Here is a 16,110-nt window from a genome sequence, read left to right as displayed (position 1 = left end):
TCTACATCTGACTGCTCACTTCTTCTGAAACTTTATTCCTTTAGCATCCCATTATTTATATCCACTGATTTTTGCTGTTTTTAAAATCTTCACCTTTCTAAATATTTATATTCCAAGGGGAATAGTCTCAACTTCTTTCCTAAGAACTACCTAAGCCATGTCATGGCTTTACATTTCATATATTCACCAGTTACTTTTAAATCTACAGCTCCAGTTCTCTCTTCTATAATTTAGAATTTTGTGTTGAGCTACAGATCCACATTCCCAAATACCTAGTGGGCATCTCTAGATAGACCTGTTATAACTACTACAAACTTAACATTCTTAAAAAAAACTTGAGAGGATTGTGAGAAGATGGCAACTGATTAACAGGCAGAGCTGAATGCTCTACGAAAACAATTGAGAAAGAGCCAAAAGCTGTCTGAAGGACCTGCTTTGGGGGTGAGCAGACCAGGACAGTGCTACACAACTCCCAGAGGTTGAGGAACAGAGAGACCAAGAAGCGGAAATTATAAACATGAGTTACCAAGACTCCATGGTGGCCCAAAAGGGCTCCCCTCCCCCAGCCCCAAGATGGTAACCTGGAGTAAAACCTCTGACTCACTGCAGCCAACTGAGAGGGGAGCAGAACTCTTCCACTCTGTCCGCTGTTTCAAGAAAAAAGGGAGGGGATGTCCAGGTGCTTTTTCAGTGAATTTGGCCAGCAGAGCCAGCTTTGAATCTCTGATCTGGAAATTTAACACAGGAACACCTCCAAGGAAAGTTGTGCTGTCTAGCATCATCTACTGGTCAGTCTTGAAATTACATGGACAAATCTGTTCTATTTCCAACCCCTGGGTGAAATGCTGCACCTCACTAGTGGGTCCCTGGTTGGATTGTGAGCACTTAAGCTGGACAATTTTAGACTTAGAATAAATTGACCAAATACCAAAGAAGAGCTGTGAAAAAAAACAATAGGTAATCAGAGTAAATTCACCAACATATTCAGATGCTTAGACATCAGCAAAAAATTAAAAGCCATACTAGGAGACAGGAAGAGATGACCCAGCCAAAAGAGCAAATATACTGAAGAGATACAGAATTTAAGACAATCAGTTATATTCATACAACTCTCCTAAATTATTTCAAAGAATTTACAGAAATATGACTAAAGAAATAAAGGATATTAAGAAAGACACTGGGAGAGCAAAAAGAATTTTAAAAAATCTCCCAAAAATGAAAACCCCACGACCAGATGGCTTCACAAATGAATTCTACCAATCATTCAAAGATGATCTAATGCCAATCTTGCTCAAGCTCTTCCAAAAATTCAAACAGGAAGGAAAGCTACCAAACTCACTCTATGAAGCCAACATCACTCTAATACCAAAACCAGATAAAGATACTAAAAAAAAAAGAAAACTACAGATGAATATCTCTAATGAATATAGATGAAAAAATCCTCAACAAAATACTTGAAAACAGAATCCAAAAGCACATTGAAACAACTATACTCACAATCAAGTGGGTTTTATCCCAGGTATGCAAGGGTGGTTCAACAAAAGAAAATCAATTAATGTAATAAACCATATTCAGAAATTGGAGAAAAATCACATGATCTGCTGAATTGATGCAGAAAAGGCATTTGACAAAATACAATACCCTTTCTTGATAAAACACTCCAAAAGATAGGAATAGAAGGAAACTTTCTCAATACGGTAAAGGGCATATATGAAAAACCTACAGCTAGCATAGTATTCAATGGTTAAAAAAACTGAAAGCTTTCCCACTGAGATCAGGAACAAGACAAGGATGCCCACTGTCACCATTGCTATTCAATATTGTGCTAGAAGTTCTAGCTACGGAGGGGATGTGCCTCAAGCCATTAAGCCCCTGCTTTTCACATGGGAGGTCCCAGGTTCAGTTCCCACTGCCTCCTAAAAACAGAAACAAACAATAAGAAGCAAACAAATGGAAAAAACAACTCAGGGGAACTGATGTGACCCAGTGGTTGAGCACCGCTTCTGACATGCTAGGTCCAGGGTTCAATCCCTGGCCCTAGTACATCAAAAATAAAAATAAAAAATTTTTAATTAAAAAAATAGTTTTTAATAGAAGTTCTAGCTAGAGCAATTAGGCTAGATGAAGAAAAAGAAAGTACCCAAATAGGAAAGGAAGAAGAAAACTTTCACTATTCACTGATGATATGATCCTTTATCTAACATCTTCTGAAAAATCTACAATAAAGCTACTAGAACTAACAGATGAATTCAGCAAAGTGGTGAGATATAAGAATAATACACAAAAAACAACTGATTTTCTTTACACTACTGATTGCAATCTGAGGAGGAAATCAGAAAAAAATTCATTTATAATAGCAAACAAAAAATCAAATATTTAGGAATAAACAACCAAGGACATAAAGGACCTGTATTCAGAAAACTACAAAACACTGCTAAAAGAAACTGAAGAAGACCGAAATAAATGGAAGGACATGCCATGTTCATGGACTGAAAGGCTAAATATCATTAAGATGTCAATTCTACCCAAATTGATTAACAGATTCAATGCAATCTCAATAAAAATCACATCAGCCTTTTTCGCAGAAGTGGAAAAACCAGTTATCAAATTTATTTGGAAGCGTAAGCGCCCCCAAATAGCCAAAAAGATCTTTAAAAAAGAAAAAGTTAGAGAATCTCACTTTCAGACTTTAAAACATATTATCTAGATTCGGTGGTAAAACAAAACAAAAACAAAAATAACAACAACATGGTACTGGCATAAAGACAGACACATTGAAAAATGGAACTTAATTGAGAACTCAGAAATAGACTCATGCATCTACAGTCAAGTGACGTTGACAAGGCTGCCCAGCTGGGCCAGAACAGTCTATTCAACAAATGGTGATGGAAGAACTGGATATCCATATCCAAAAGAAAGAAAGAAGACCCTATCTCACACCTTACACAAAAATTAACACAAAATGGATCAAGGGCCTAAATAAAAAAGCAACAACTGTAAAAAATCGTAGAAAAAAATGTAGGAAAACATCTTCAAGATCTTACGATTGTTTCTTAAACCTTACATCCAAAGCACAAGCAACAAAAGAAAAAAATAGATTGAAAAAATAGATAAATGGGACCTCATCAAAATTCAACACTTTTGCCCCTCAAAGGACTTTGTCAAAAGGGTGAAAACGCAGCCGACTCAATGGGAGAAAATATTTGGCAGTCACATATCCAACAACGGTTTCATATCCATGATATACAAAGAGATGATACAACTCAACAATAAAAAGATAAACTACCAGTTTAAAAAATGAGCAAAATACTTGAAAAGACAGTTATCCAAAGAAGAAATACAAATGGTAAAGAAACACATGAAAAAAATGTTCAGCATCACTAGCAATTAAGAAAATGCAAATCAAAACTATGATGAGATATCATTTCACACCTATTAGATTGGTCACTATGAAAAAGTTGGCAAACTGTAAATGTTGGAGAGGATGTGGAAAGATAGGAATGCTTATTCAGTGTTGGTGGGAATGTAGAATGGTACTGTGGAGGACTGTTTGGCAGTGCCTAAGGAAGTTGAATATGGACTTACATGTGAACTGGCCATACCATTACTAGGTATATACCCAGAAGAATTGAGAACAGAGGCATGAACAGACATCTGCACACTGATGTTCATAGCAGCGTTATTCATGATTGCCAAAAGCTGGAAACAACCCTGGTGTCCATCAGCTGATGAATGGGTAAGCAAACTTTGGTATATACACACAATGGAATATTATGCAGCTGGAAGAAGAAATGAAGTTGTGAAGCATATGACAACATGGATAAGCCTGGAGGACATTATGTTGAGTGAAACAAGCCAGACACAAAAGGACAAATACTGTATGATTGTGCTGTTATTTACTAAATATACTATGTAATTCATAGAGTTAATTAGAATTTAGGTAACCAGAAAATAGAAGGATAGAGAATGGAAAGCTGAGGGTTAATTTGTGCAGAATTGGTAAAAAAGTTGTTTGTAAAACTTTGGAAATGAATAGAAATGGTGAAAGCATGTCATGGTGCTTGTATCTAGCAGTGCTACTGATGGGTATGCCAGTGGTTGAAGGGGAAAGTCTAAGGTCATCTATGTTACTAGAAGGAAAGCTAAAAACTTTAACATGGGACTGTATGAGATAGTAAAATCTCATGTAAAACATGAATTTCATAAAAAGACTGTTTTTACAAAATACAAATACAAATATACTAGAGAGAAAGAAAAAGAATAGCAGCTAAGTATGCCAGGCAAGGCATAGGGAGACTGTGAGGTGATGAATTTTGTTTGTTTGTCTTTTGCTTATTATTATTATTGCAATAATACTAGCACTCTGGGAGTGATTGGGGTGGTGAATGCATAAACTTGTGATTTCAGTGAATACCATTGATTGTACACTTTGGATTGATTTATGCTTTATATGTATAAATAAAATCGAAAAAAAATGCTTAAGAAAAGAAAAACATGAATGTACAAAATAAATTAGAGACACAGAAATGAAATAACAGCTATGTATGGCAGGGGAAGCTTATAGAGATTGAGAGGTGAATATTAAGGGGTACAGTTTTTTGTTTGTTTGGGGTTTTTTTTGTTTATTATTATTAATATTGGAATAATGAAAATAATAATGACTGAACTGATGAAGGCATAACTATGTGATTATACCAAATATCATTGACTGTACACTTTGGTTAGATTGTATGCTTTATTAATATGTATCAATAAAACCAATTAACATTTTAAAAAATAAAACAAATAAAACTCACCTTCCTTCTCCCAAATCTACATTTCTGCCAGTACTCCAGATCTGTTCAGGCACCACCAGCCTTGCCATCTGCAGGACCTAATAGCCCAAGCTTTGTTTGGTCTTTCTTCTCCTGCACCTTCCAATCTATTTGGTCAACAAATGTGGTGGATTTCTTTCTTACCAGGAAATAATATAAATATAAAATCATCTTCTTCTGAACCATAGCTCTTTCAATCCAGTCTTAATACTTCCCAAACATTTGCTCCAAATGCTGCCTAACTTATTTTATCATCCTCCATTCTCAATTCTTTGAACCTAAAACATAATTGCCAGAATAATCTTTCTAACATATAAAAATGATGACATTATACTACCTATATATTAATATTTTCTATGCATACTCAGTGCCTTAGGATAAAGTCCAAAGTTCTTACAGGCCATCAAAGTTATTGAGGATCATATTAAATTTAGTACTTTTCTAGACCCGTACTCTACAACCTTCCACAATACTGTCTTTCTCCTATTGTGTCCCTTGCATGCTGTGCCTTACCTTCCATTGTTTTTATGTAGAACATGTATTGCCCCATAGGCCAAGGGGTGAAATTCTATTCTCAAGGTTTAGAGCCAATTCAGATGTAGAATTTGTTATCCCTCTCCGGTAGGGAGAATTAATCTCATCCTGCTCTGTGTTCCCATCTTAACCCTTGCATTAGAAATAAAAAATGTTAACAGTCATGCAACTATGAACTTTTAGCAGAGAGAAAGGAAAATAGTTTAAGTCTTTTGTTACCATATATGTACATAAGTAACTAAATCTTCAATAAAATATACAGTAGTCTTAAAAGCATTACCATGATAAAAGAACTATTTATCACAGGGAAGTTCTAAAATCAGATTGTGATGGGTACACTGAACATTAAATTAAATTGAAATCCAAGGGCACCTATTATTTTACAAATAGGAGAACACTACGTGTTGGTCCCAGTTTTGGGGCCTGAACCTGAGAGTGGAAAATTACAACATTAAGCCATTTCAAATGAATAAATTATATGAAAACTATCAGGAAGAAGCTAAAGCTTACCTAGAGGGGGAATGCATGACCTTTAATGCTTACATCAGAAAGAATGAAAGTTTTAAAATTAATAAGGTATCACCTAAGTTAAATGACCAAAAAATATACATACCAAAATCAGAATAAAGTACGTAACAAGGATAAGATCAAATATTACTGATATAGAGAATAATGCAGAGATAGGATAAACACATCTGTGACAGTTGGAATTTTGTGATTCCCAGAAAAGACTGTGTTGAACTAATCCTTTCCTATGAGTGTGGGACCCTTCAATTGCATTAAATTCAATTTAGGGACCTTTGATCAGGTCACTTGATTCGACCTCTTCTCCTCGGCTTTTGATTGGACTATGTCAGTGAAGCATGACCCTGTTTGGGTCTCCAGCCTCTTTCTGGGTCTTTACAGACTGAGAACAGATAAGAGATACAGGAACAGGAGCTCTGCATCTCAACCTTGCCATGTGAGAGAGAGAAATCCAGGTTCCCCTACAGCTGCAGACAAACAGAGAAGACCTGAGAGGCTCAAGGAGGCTCAAGGAGGCTTGGCTCAGGGAGAGATGCCCGTTCACCCACAGCTGAGCCTGGGGAGAGAGGAGAGAAACCAGCAGACCCGCCATCTTGCCTTGTCACATGGCAGCACTCCAGGATCTGCCAGCAGCTGACCTTTGGTGATGCCTTGATTGGGACATTTACACAGCTTTGGAATTGTAGACTTTTTCCTGATAAATTCACACTATAAAAGCCAACCCATTTATGGTATATTGCATTGGCAGCTCTTTAGCAAACTAATACAACATCCAAAACGACTGCTTTGAAAATAATAATGAAAAAAACTCTGGCAGAATAAAAAAGGCAGAGACTGTTCAAATGTGTATTACTAAGAATTTAAAAAGTCACAAATACTGCAAAGTTTGAAAGAAGAATAAAATAATAATAGGACTACATTATGGTTATGTATTGAAATCCCAGGTTATATGGGCATATTATTAGAAAAATACTTATCTCTAAAATTATCTTAAGAAGAAACAGAAAACCAAATAATCTCAAAAATTAAAGACAATAAATTAGATAAATTGTTTTCCTTTCATAAGGAAAACAATAAGTTCAAATGTCTTTCTAGGTGAGCTCTACCTAAGTTTCAATGGATGGATTATTCAAACCTTGTACATACTCTTCCAAAAAAAAAAGAAAAAATAGAACACTAACTAACTCATTTAGTAAGTTGACACCATACCACAAAAAGATTATTCACAAAAGGGAAATTACAGAATAATTTCACTCATAGATGGAAAATGCAAACAATTTTTAGAAAAACAATATTTTTTAAAAATCACAACATGCGTCAGTGGGAATACTTGATTTGCAAGAGAGCAGCAACAGGTGTGTTGAGGCCCAGTAATAGTGAGCTTAAGTGAGTGGCAAGAGGAATGGAGTGTGCTTTTGATTAATTCAACTTGAGTCTTCTAAATAAAGTATGGCAAACAGGATCCTCTTTTGTGTGGTTGGTCCAACTTAAATGCATCAATAGAATATACATAGGTTTTCTTACACTTGAAAGAAGAAAATCAAATAAGATGACCTACATAAATATGTTGGCTTCTTAGAATTTCCCCTTGGCTGAAAATGTTCATTAGATAGCAGAATTTCTCAGCCTCAGCACTACTAACATTTAGCTTGGGTAATTCTTGGTTGTTGTGGGTAGCCCTATGCCTTGTAGAATGTTCAGCCGCTGCCATCTACCCACTGGATACAAGCAGCACAAAAAATGTCCTCTAAGGGTCAACACCACCTGTTTGAGAAATTTCATGTTGTATATATGTAACCAGAATAAAAAAAAAAATTAACTGTAAAACTGTACAACACAAAGTGTGAACCCTAATTTAATACTATGGATTATAGTTAATAGTATAATTATAATAATAGTGTTTCATCAATTGTTAACAAAGGACCATGCTAATGCAAAATGTTCATAATAGAGAAAACTGTGTGTGTGGGAGGGACTTTCTGCCTGATTTTTCTGTAAACATACAATTGCTCCAATTAAAAAAAAATCACCTCTAGTTGAGACTAAATATTCCTCAGATTCCAAATAACAAACCTTAAAAGCAAGACCTGAAAGGATCAAGATGTAAATCAAAGTAAATTAACAAAGATCAAGAAATTAATAGGCACTAGCAAATGAAATCCAACATTCCAAAAGTGTAAAAGTGATTTGGCACATGAAAATCAATCAATGTAATGCACGATATAAGTAGAAAAAGGAAAACAAACTACATGATTATGTCAATAAATGCAGAAAAGGCCCTCAACAAAATCCAGCACCCTTTCTTGATGAAAACACTCAGAAAAGTAGGAATATAAGGGAACTTTCTCAACATTATAAAGGCTAACTAACAGACAGCTAACATTATATTCAATAGTGAAAGACTCAAAGTTTTCCTCCTAAGTTCAGGAATAAGACAAGGATGCCCACTCTCACCATTGCCGTTCAATATTGTACTAGAAGTTCTAGTCAAGGCAAGTAGGCAAGAAAAATAAATAAAAGATATACAGATTGGAAAAGAATGAGTAAAACTATCTCTATTTGCAAATGACATGATCTTATATATAGAAAACCCAAAGGACTCCACAAGAAAATATGAGTGCTAATAAATGAATTCAGCAAAGTGGCAGGGAATCCGATCAACATGTGAAAAGCAATTGCATTCCTATATACTTGCAATGAACAAATGAAAGAGGAAGTGAAGAGAAGAGCTCCATTTACAGGAGCATCGTATATCTAGGAATAAACTCAACTAAGGATACAAAAGACTATAAAACTCTTAGAAAATAACATGGGGGCAAGTTTCATGACTTGGGATTCAGCAATGGATTCTTAGATATGACACCAAAAGCATAAGTAACAAAAGAAACAATAGATAAATGTTACTTAAAAATTAAAAGCTTCTGTGCATCAAAGGTAATCATCAAGAAAGTGAAAACACAGCCAACAGAAATTAGAGAATTGCCATTAAGGAAATGCAAATCCAAACCACAGTGAGATATCATTTCATGCCCACTAGAATGGCTACTATTAAAAAACAAAAAACAAAAATAGAAAATAACAATTGTTGAAGAGGTTGTTGGCACAATAAGAACACTCATTCATTGTTGGCTAGAATGTAAAATGGTGCAGGTGCTGCAGAAAACAATTTGGGAATTCCTCAGAAAATTAAGTCTAGAATTACCATTAGAAACCATGAAAATAGTGAGGTGATAGCTTTTAAATCTAACCAGATCAATATATCAAACCAAATGCAAATTGGCTAACCATTCCATTTAAAAGGCAGATATTTTAATTGGAGTGAAATTTAAAAAGAAAGACCAAACGGTATGCTTCCAACAAAAATAGCATTTTAAATATAAAGATATAAATAGGTTAAAAGTGAAAGATTGGAAAAAGATGTAACATGTAGACACAAATAAGAAGAAAGCTGAAATGGATATTTTATAACAAAGATTTGAGAGTAGACGATATTAACAGCATTAAAGAATGTCGTTTCTGAATTATAAAGAAATGAATTGATCAGAAGGATCAAATAATACTAAACATTTATTCACCTAATAACAGAGCTTCAAATTACATGAAGCAAAAACTTATAGACCTGCAAGAAGAAATAGAAAACTCCACAATTATAGTCAGAGATTTGAACACATCTCTTTAAATAATTAAAAGGAGAAGCAGGTAGAAAATAAGTAAGGATAGAGACCATTTTTTTTACAGATTTATTTTATTTATTTCTCCCCCCTTTCCCCCTGTTGTCTGCTCTCTGTGTTCATTCTCTGTGTGTAATTCTGTGTTTGCTTGCATTCTTGTCACTAACAAAACTATCAACCGACTTACTCTAATTGGCGTTTATTTTAAAAATCTCTGTAAAAACAACAGAATATACATTATATTCATGTGTACATGAACATTTACTAAGCTAATATTTACTAACTATATTCTGCACATAAAACAAATATTTAAAAATTATAAGGATTCAAGTCATACAAAGTATGTTCTCTAAATACAGCAGAATTAAAATACACATCAGTGATGAAAGAAATTTGGAAAATACCCAAATATTAGAAACTAAGTAATACCTTCCTAAATATGGGTAAGTAAGAAATCAAAAGAGAAATGTGAAAGTATTTTAGACTGAATAAAAATTTAAAACATATCAAAAATTGTGTGATGGAGCTAAAACATGACTGAGGGAAAAATTTATTGCACTGAGCATCTGTGTTAGAAAAGAAGAAAGGGCTCAACTAAATGACATCAGCTTCCATCTCAAGAAACTAGAAAAAGAAGTGAAAATTAAATATGAAGTAAGCGATCAAAGGGAAATAAAATCAGAGCCAAAGTCAAGGGATGGGAGAGAAGTGTGAACATGGCGGAGACTCAGGTGGAGGCGATCCTACTGGGAAGGCAGCCATGGTTTGCAGACGGAGAGGCTCCTTGACTCTCAGCTTCCCTCTAGAAGCCACCTCAGGATGTCTTCCTCACATTTGCCAGTTGACACAGAAAGGATTATAAATTAGAACCAGAATTGCTCATAGGAAATCAATGTCTCAGAAGGAAAACAGACATAAGGAATATGAAAGAAATCTTGGAAGGCAGAATTCTTGTTGAATTAGATGAAACAGCTCAAGAGCCTGCTCCAGAAAAGGCCAATGTCAAGACAAGATTCACAAAAACTGTTCTAGGTAATTGGCAGAAACAAATGCTCCAAAAATACCAAGAAGAAAAGCAACTTAAAAAATCTAGAGAGGAGAGAGAGAATGCTAAATGAGGAGTATTTAAAATCGGTCTTTTTAGGCCTGATATTCCTTCTTTTCCTTTGTCTCTTTTGAACAAGAATTTTGTGAAAACTGAGCCCCAAAAAAGGTATTTCATCTTCTGTACAGATTACAAGGTCCAAGACCAAAAAGCAAACACAGCAGGCTAAGACTGGAAATGCAATCTGACCTGGCCAGAGACTAACATTTGAAAACAAAGTGCTGGGCAAAGAGAAAAGAGCTGACTCTACCTATCAGCCACTGAAGCAGCAAAGCAGGCTGCCAAAGCAAGTGCCTCAGTGGGTAGGAAAGCCAGTCTCAAGGGTGCAATGACAACAAACAGGAAGGAAGATGCCAAGTAGAGGAAGGCCTATCAGGAAGATACTGACGTGATGAATGCACAATCTGTGGTTTCACCTTAATTGTGCATTTTGGATAAATTTATGCTTTATTAACATGTATCAATAGAATTAATTTGTTTTTTTTTTTAAGATAAAAACAAAACATGATGAGCATATTTCTTTTAAATTGATAGTGAAGAAAGTAAAGAAAGTACTTTGGATTCATAAACCAGATGGAGGCTTATCAAAAATGGAAAGCTTACCTAGGATAAATACTGCGAAAATGAAAGGGAGGAATTCCTTTGCACCTGAAGATTTTATGTTTCAGCCACTGGATGGCATGAAGAACTGTCAAGCAACACCAATGACCCACAGAAGTGCCATGCTTTCTTGACACCTAGTTACACATGGACCTCTCTAAAAACAGAAGTTGATAAGACTCAAGAAGCAAAAAAAGAAGTTTTGGCACAAAAATGTAAAACTTGCTCTACCAAGACAGTACAGAAAGGCTCAAATGAATCACCGTGTCCTTTGAGTTCTCTCACAGTTTGGAATAAAGTACATGTCTTAAATAAAAATGAAGTTCTGCTAAAATTTCAAATAGCCTTCCAATAAAAGAAGTTGTCCCATCACTTGAAATAAATGAAGGCCAGATATCTCAGCCACAACATGATGTGCCCTATTTCAGAAATATTCTCCAGACAGAAATTGAGAAATGAATGTCCCACTGCTCTGTGTGGGACAGGAACCTTGAACTGGAAATTCCAGATGATGCTAAAGATCTTATTCACGCAGCAGTTGGTCAAACAAGACTCCTTATTCAGGGAAGTTTCAAAGTTTGAAGGACTGGTAAATGACTGAATATAAAAGGTGAAAAGGATACTACTGTGCAGATCTGGATGAATCTGGAGTTTTGGTTAGTGTCCAGATAGAAGATGTAAGCCAAACATTTACCTATCAGAGTAAATGAGAATCTGGACAGCAAAGCAATAATAATAGTACAAACAAAAAAAGTCCTATAGAAAAGTTATCTCCGTTGTAGAAGTAAACTGAAATAGAATGCTGGTGGAAGAACTGCAGCTAGAAATTGCCTACCTGACAAAAAATGCAATAAGAGACAGAATTAAACAGGAAGAAACTTCTGAAGCAGCAGCCTCTTTAATACCAAAGGAGGTTGATAAACAGTGTTTGATACTGGACTTCTCAGAATTGAACGTACAGTCAAATCATTCCCAAGACTTTCTGTCTCTTCTGAGCATCTTTCTCAAAGACTTAGAACACCTAAATCTGTCAGCAGACAATCTATATCACCAGAGTATCCTGATCTTCAGAATATCAAAAGTGGGCACCCTGTTGATAAGAAGACTTTGCTTTCAAATATTTCTGAAAACAGGAACAGCATGGTAAAAGACGCCCAGTGTCCTGGATTTCAAGATTTCATTGTAGTAAACTATGATTCAAATAAGATAAATTTTGATATGTGTTGTTTACCCAGTGAAAAATATGAATTTGCTGCTACTTATTGATGAAATGGTGTATAATGAAACTAAGGAAAAGGAAGAAATTTCAGATGTCATGGAGGGGAGGGAACTGAATCCCTCAATGTTTTGGTGAGTAGCCCTGAAAAACTTGTACATTACAAAATAACATCTTGCAGGAAGAAGAAACTAAATTTCTTTATCTCAGTACTAAATGATGATAAAAGTCTCCCTACTGAGTGCAAACTTCTTGATTCAGCCTAAATTGCAGTAATCCATTTATTCATGAACATACCAGACACATTTTCTTTGGCAGTGACCTGATTACCTTTTCACCCTAAGACACCTCAGTGAGAATAACCAGAAATTTTGAATTTAAAAGTAAATCCAAAAACTGTTCTTCATATTGTCAACGTTGTGATATATCCTTAGAGCATTGAACAATTGAAGAGTAAGTATCTGTGTTAACTTCTATTCAATCTGCTTATATTAGTATATTGTCATGTAATATTTTAACAGTCATTTCAAGTTTGTTTTAGATATGATATTGTTTATCAAGGGAAGTTGGGATATTTTGTACATTAACCATGCAGAATAAAAAAAATTTATTGTGCCAAAATAAATCAAGGGACAGAAAATAGAGAAAGACTAGAGAATATAAGTGAAACCAAAAACTGGTTCATTGAGACAATCAATAAAATTGGAAAACCTCAAGTCAGGTTAAGGAAAATAGAAAAAATGAATTAGTGATATCAGAGATGGGAGTGGTAACATCATTATGAGTTCTTATTTATTAAGGCAATAGTAAGGGAAATACAACATTATGCCAATCAATTAACAACTTAATGAAATGGATAATTTCCTTGAAAGACCAAAGCTCAATCACATGGGTAAGCTTATATTTATGAAAGAATTGAGTTTGTAGTATGAAAATCTTACCACAAAGAAAACACCTTGCCAAATGTTTTCACCAGTAAATATTAATGATTATTAAAGGAAGAAATAATATCAATTCAGCACAAATACTTGGAGAAGTTGAAGAGGAATGAACACTTCCCTACTCATTCCTGACACCAAATCCAGAGAAATATATGACGTGAAAACAACCAACCAGCAAGCCTCATGGGCACAGGAGCAAATATCCTTAAGAAAACCTTAGTAAATTGAATAAAAAAATACATAAAAATGATAATATATCCTGACAAATTGTGGTTTATAATTCAAATGCAAAGTTGGTTTAGCATTCAAAAATTGACCAATGCAATTCACCATATTAGCAATAAAGAAGGAAAAGATTCATTCCTGTAAATGTAGGAGAAAATCTTTGTGATCTTTGTTTAGGCAAAAATATCATAAATACAACAAATATGAGGTACATAAGAGTAAAAATTTGATAAATTGGACTTCAAGTCCATTAAAATAACTTTTTGAAAGATATAACTAAGAGAATGAGAAAATAAACAACAAGTCTGGGAGAAAATATTTGCAAATAATTTATGTGATTAAAAAATTGCGTCCAAACCTACTCTTAAATCTTAATAGTAAGAATACAAACAACGCAATTTTTTAAAATTGGAAAAATATTTGAACAGGCAGTTCATCAAAGAAAACATATAGATGGAAAATGTCTATTAATTGGGGAAATGTAAATCAAAACCACAATGGAATACCCCAACATATTTGTAAAGATGGCTGAAAACCAAATGGATGGCTAAATCAAGTGTTGTCAAGAAACTCTCCACCACTGTTTGTGGAAATATGAAATAGTCTAACCACTTTTGAAAATAGTATGAAATGTTCTCAAAAGTTAAACATGTATCCATCATAAGAACTAGCCATTATATTCCTAGAAATTTACTCAAGAAAAATGAGATGCATATCTATGCCAAGACCTTTTAAGGAAATGTTCATAACAGTGTTATTTGTAATAGGTAAAAATTAGAAACAATAGAAATGAAAATCAACAGAAAAAAATGGGCAAATTGTGGTAAATTCATACAATGATATAGTACTAAGTAATAAAATAATGAATTGAATCTCAAATAAATATACAAAGTGAAAAGTCAAATGAAAAGAAACTATGTTTATATTAATTTCTAGAATGCAGTCAGGTAAGATGATTGAAAGTAAATCAGTGGTTTCCTGGGAACTGGGTGGAAGGGTAGGAGCAAATTTGGGGGACTGGGGTGACATGTTCATTATCTTATTGGTGTTGACAGTATCACTGGTGCGCATATATGTCAAAAATTTTGAAATTATACATGAAATGGGTGCACTGTACGCCAGTTGTATTTAAAAATAAATACAATAAATGAAAAATACCAAGACAACAACTGGTTTTTTTTGAAACCTTGATTTCTGCCTTTGAAAACAGAACGTGCTGTTTCGGTTGCAGGTGCTCACGGCCTCTGCAGCCAGATGGGGCGCGCTGAACGCCTGGCTCCCTGGAACCAGAGGAGGGTGAGCCCAGCGTGCCCCAGGCCCTGCTCTGCTCCTGCGCTCGCTCGGCCGCGCCTGTCCCGGGCGCCAAAGCGCAGACCTGGCCCGGAAGGCGCGGCAACCGCTCTGGAGTGCCCCCCGATAGGGTCAGGAGTGCCCCCGCGTGTGCCCGCAGAGCCCAGGCTGGAGTCTGGCCTGTGTCCCGCGCTGGGAGTGGACACGGCAGTTCCAAAGGTGCCCTGGGCAGGACGCCGGCCTGGATCGCGGTTCCAGCCGCCGCAGGCCAGCGGCCTGGATCGCGGTTCCAGCCTCCGCAGGCCTCACCCTGGGGCAGCCTCGCGCCTCGGCCCCAGGGAGCGCGCTCTGCCTGTCCCGGCCCGCGCCCGGGCGAAGGGTCAGGCCAAGGGTCAGTCCAGGCCTCGCTGGGGGAACCTGGAAGACGCCGTCAACTGGAGATTGACGTTTTAAACGCACAGAATCAAAGCTCGACTCAAAGGCCCCACTTCAGTAGCCTAGAATGTGTGGAAGGACAGCTCCCAAGGGAGCGCGCTCTCCAGGCGGCGAGGGGCGACAGGCACGGCAGGTGGCCACTACAGGAACGGAAAACCTCTCGTCTTGCCCTTCCGAGTTGTGACTGCTTAATAAATTGACTAAAGCGCTATTAAAATAGGAGCGTGTTACCTGAAAAGAATAGCACGTTAAGCTGGTGAGTCACGCAGACGTTTACGTGGTGTGGTGCCCACGAGCGCTTAGCGATGTGTCTCTGAACGGGGTAGGAAGGTGAGACAGGTGCAGGAGAAGCTTGAGGCAGATCTCTAGTCCACGTGTGACCTTGGTGCTTCCAACAGATCAGGACACAGGATAAAAATAAGGCTAGAAGCTCTGTTTTGAGGAGGGTTCAAATGGTTTTGTTTTGTTTTTTCTTAAGATTTATTTATTTATTTCTCTCCCCTTCCCCCCACCCCCCAGTTGTCTGTTCTCTGTGTCATTCCCTGCGTGTTCTTCTGTGACCCCTTCTATCCTTATCAGCAGCACCAGGAATCTGTGTCTCTTTTTGTGGCGTCATCTTGTTGTGTCAGCTCTCCGTGTGTGTGGCACCACTCCTGGGCAGGCTGCACTTTCTTTCGTGCTTTTTTGGTTTGGATTGTCTTCATTAGGAGGCACCAGTGAACTGAATGCCTCGTCCGTGGGAAGCAGGTGCTCA

At 36.4% G+C, this 16,110-nt stretch overlaps 1 pseudogene; it reads left to right on the top strand.

Annotated features, from left to right (window-relative positions):
• The window catches only part of LOC101447564 (disks large-associated protein 5-like), a 60,599-nt pseudogene extending 45,225 nt beyond the window's left edge, over positions 1-15,374 (top strand).
• Positions 15,375-16,110: the final 736 nt, after the last annotated feature.

The sequence above is a fragment of the Dasypus novemcinctus genome, chromosome 20 (assembly GCF_030445035.2).
Source record: "Dasypus novemcinctus isolate mDasNov1 chromosome 20, mDasNov1.1.hap2, whole genome shotgun sequence".
Taxonomy (NCBI): Eukaryota; Metazoa; Chordata; class Mammalia; order Cingulata; family Dasypodidae; genus Dasypus; species Dasypus novemcinctus.
The sequence above is the reverse complement of the archived record's forward strand: the minus strand, read 5'-3'. Positions and strand labels throughout refer to the sequence as shown.